A 3,364-nucleotide genomic window follows, 5' to 3' on the forward strand; every position below is an offset into this window, starting at 1 on the left:
ATCTGGATGTGTTGGCCCCTGATTATCACTTTGAAGGACCACAGTCCCTGGAGAGTGGTTCTCAGCTCTCTCCAGTTGGAGGACCTCTTGGTTTCGTCGACCCCTGGGATTTGGCTTTTGAAATGTGCACCCCACTCCCAGGGGCTTGAATTTGTTGTTTTGCTGCTGGAAAAGTCATGAACAAACCCCTGTTCAAATTTGTCTGATTCCTCCTGCCACCATAATTTCCTCTTGACCGGAGAGGGAATACTGATTTGTTTCTCCAATGACTCTCCATAAGACCAATTCTGCAAAAATCGCCTGCTGGGGGTCTCTTGAAGCCCTTGTACACACGATCGGAGATTCCGTCGGAATGTGTCCGATCGGAGTGTTGTGTCGGATATTCCGACTGTGTGTGGTCTGCATCGGACTGTTTCCGTCGGAATATCTGTCAGACCAACTTTTCCAACTTGCCGGAAATATTTTCCGACAAAATGCTCCGATTGGACATACTCCGATCATGTGTAGAGAATTCCGATCGGACAAAGTGCCTCGCATGCTCAGATCAAATTCCTACACCAAAGCTATTGGCTACTAGCGTGAACGTAGTCCCGTCGTAACGAAATAACGTCATCACGTTCTGAGCGATCGGATTTTCCGACAACTTCGTCCGACCGTGTGTATGCAACAGTTTCGGACATAATCCGACGGACAAAATCCGACGGATTTGGTTGTCGGAATCTCCGACCGTGTGTACAAGGGCGAATGGAGGTGGGCCCACTGAACAGCTGGGATAGAGGCTGTGAGAAACCCCAGCATGGACATGGCTGCCCGAACTCTAACAGACAAGTTGAACTTTCTTCACTGTGTCCTGCACCTTTATTATCTTTTCCTCTGGGAGAAAGATCTTTTCCTGTACCAAGTTGATGGTATAACCCAAGAAAATTATTATCTGGGAATGAGTCCGGTTCAACTTCTCTGTTCAGAAGCCAGCCCAAACTTTCTAAGTGGCTCTGCATCTTTTTTAAGCCCCTGTACAACAGGTCCTTTGAGTTGGCAAATAAAAGGAGATTGTCCAAGATAAGGTACGATTAAGACCCCTCCCATCTTAAGTGGTGCCAACGTTTCTGCCATAATCTTCGTGAAGATCCTTGGGGAAGAGGAGAGACCGAACAGGAAGGCCCTGAACTGAAGATGTGATACGACTCCCCATGCCGATCGTCAAACGCAGATACTTTTGTGATGCTGGTGCTATGGGAACATGTAAAGCCCCATACACACTATCAGATTTTCTGCTGATTTTTTCCTTCAGATTTACCAAAACCATATAATATGAGGTCAAACCTTAGGAGTTTCAATTTGTATGCAATCAGGCAGGCCCTTCCACTACATGGTTTTGGTAAACCGGAAGGAAAAAATCAGCTTTAGTATGTGTCCCTGAGATCTATGGATGCTAGGAAGCATCCCACAGGAAGAAGTTTCCTCACTGAATAAATCGTGTCCATTCAAATTTTTTTGTACCAAATGGACCTGTTCAAGATTTTTAAATTCAAGATTAACCAAAAGATTCCTGATAGCTTTTTGACTAGGTGAATAAAACCCTAGTCTTTCCTTTTCCCAGGGAACTGGAATTATTATCTTCTGTTGCAGAAGTTCCTGCAAAAAGGGATGTCATTGCTAGAGATTTTTCTAGATCCCTCTGAACCTGTGTTATGTAAAACCAAGATGGCAGGGTTTTGGAGATCTCCAGCCCGTAGTCCTCCAAGATCGCCTTAAATACAAATGCATTTGATGTCGTCCCCTCCCACTGTGGGAAGGAGGACTGTAGCTTCCCTCCCACAGTTGGAAAACCATCACTGTTATTTTATTTGTCAGTTGAATCACCTGACCATGTCTTACCCATAATGCTCTTCGTGCTGAAATAACTAATGCTGAGGATCTTGCGGACAGCCTCACAAATTCTGCAGAGGCATCTGCCATGTAACCTACTGCCTTTTGTAAGACTGGCAGAGTATCCAGCAAATCTTTGCAAGAAGTTCCTGCTTCAAGATGGCCTTTTAACTGTTCTAACCAGTGCTCCAAATTCCTGGCTACTACAGTTGACGCCATCGTAGGTTTGAGATTGGCTAGAGTAGAGTCCCAGGCTTTTTTCAACAAGGAATCAGCTCTCTTATCCATACTGTCTTTCAAGATGCCCTCGAACGCGAAGTCGGTATTTTAGGAGACCTGGGAGAAGGCTGCCTCAAGTTTAGGTCTTTTGTCCCAAACTTGCACACTATCCTCATCGAAAGGGAATCTCCTTTTAAGTGACCTGGAAAAAAGGAGGCCCTTTCCGGGTATTTCCATTCCTTCTTTATAGCCTCTGACAAAACTTTGTGCACCGGGAACACCCGATTCTTGACCTCGTCCATACCGATACATTTTGTCATGCAGGGATAATTGGGTGTTATCCTCCTTGATGTTCAGGGTGGTATGTATAGTCTTCAATAGGTTGTCCACCTCTTCCAGGGACAGCCTGTAGCAGGAGGAAGATGCCTCTTTTTCTTCACCTTCTCCCTCATCTGACCCCAGGGAAACACTGCCCTTCTCCTCTTCCCACTCACTGACGGCCCTATGGGTTGAAGTGGACGTGTGAGCGCTGGATGGAGAACTACCCCTAGACTATGCCACCGGACGTTTATCCAGATAAGACCGTAAGGACTAAAATGTGTCTGCCAACTCTTTACGGAAAGAAATGAGCATCTCACTAAGCTGGGCAGAGGAAGCCGCTGAGGAAGTCTCCTCCTTGACTAGATCTGCTATGCAGGACCTGCATAATGGCTTGGTCCAAGAGTCCCTCAGGGAGGCTTTACAGGAGGGACATCTCTTTTTGGGAGAAGGGGAAACGTGCTTGGTCTTTTCTTTGGCTTTTTCCGGAAAGACAGCAAGCACACAAAACATCCACATAAATAAAACACTATGTTCAGGCCTCCTCCCCAGCAGACCCAACGCCAATAACAGTGACAAAATACCCCACAGTATCACTGTCCTCACCACGCTCCCCAGTGCCGTCACCTCAGGAGCGTGATGCAGGCTCCCCTCCTCCCCCCTATTAAAGTGGTTGTAAACCCTTACAAACCACCTTGACTGACAGGTAAGCCTAGATTAAGGCTTACCTGTAGGTCCAAGAAATATCTCCTAAATCTACACGGTTTAGGAGATATTAGCCAAAACACAGGCGCCGCTGTCAACGGCGATATGCCTCGAGTTGCGGCTCCCGTGCGCATGTGCGGGAATGACGTCATCGCGGCTTCGTTGAAGGACAGCGCCGGAGCAGCGAGACCCACCGAGAAGATGGAGGCTCTGTACACAAGGGGACAGCGGTGACTTCGCTGGCTCCTGTGTC

The sequence above is a fragment of the Lithobates pipiens genome, unplaced genomic scaffold (genome assembly GCF_037356315.1).
Source record: "Lithobates pipiens isolate NorthernLeopardFrog02 unplaced genomic scaffold, aLitPip1_a1.2 Scaffold_8, whole genome shotgun sequence".
NCBI lineage: Eukaryota > Metazoa > Chordata > Amphibia > Anura > Ranidae > Lithobates > Lithobates pipiens.